The 450-nt window shown below is 58.2% G+C and overlaps 1 protein-coding gene across 1 annotated transcript in view; it reads left to right on the top strand.

Moving 5' to 3' along the window:
• Positions 1-450, top strand: part of LOC104272581 (proto-oncogene Wnt-3-like) — a gene marked incomplete at its 5' end in the record, with an annotated part of 5,949 nt that overhangs the window by 3,031 nt on the left and 2,468 nt on the right. The window lies entirely within an intron of this gene.

Raw genomic sequence — 450 nt, forward strand, 5'->3', positions numbered from 1 at the left:
CAGGGCGGGGGCTGCCACAGCTTCTCTGGGCAACCTGGGCCAGGGTCTCAGCACCCTCACAGGGAAGAATCATCTGAAACCTTTCCCCGTTTCAGCACGTCAATGAGCTTCTTCTCCCCTTGGACTAACCCCAAGCATGGGTTCCCTCTCTGGGTTTCTGGACCAAGAATTATACCAGTAACTCTCTTCTGAGGACCCTCAAGCTCTTACCGATGTTCTGTGCACTCACGGGCACCCCTGCTGGATCACCCAGCACCCGCTGTATCTGGGGGAAACGCTGCAGTTGGGGCACTCCGAGTTGGAGTCACACTTCTCAAGGCTGAGGGAGCTGGGGCTGTTCAGCCTCGAGAAGGGAAGGCTTCGAGAGGGGAGACCTTACAGCAGCCTGCCAGGGCCTGAAGGGGTACAGGGAACCTGGGGAGGGGCTGTTCATCAGAGAGTGTGGGGATA

The sequence above is a fragment of the Apaloderma vittatum genome, unplaced genomic scaffold (assembly GCF_000703405.1).
Source record: "Apaloderma vittatum isolate BGI_N311 unplaced genomic scaffold, ASM70340v1 scaffold24564, whole genome shotgun sequence".
Lineage (NCBI taxonomy): Eukaryota > Metazoa > Chordata > Aves > Trogoniformes > Trogonidae > Apaloderma > Apaloderma vittatum.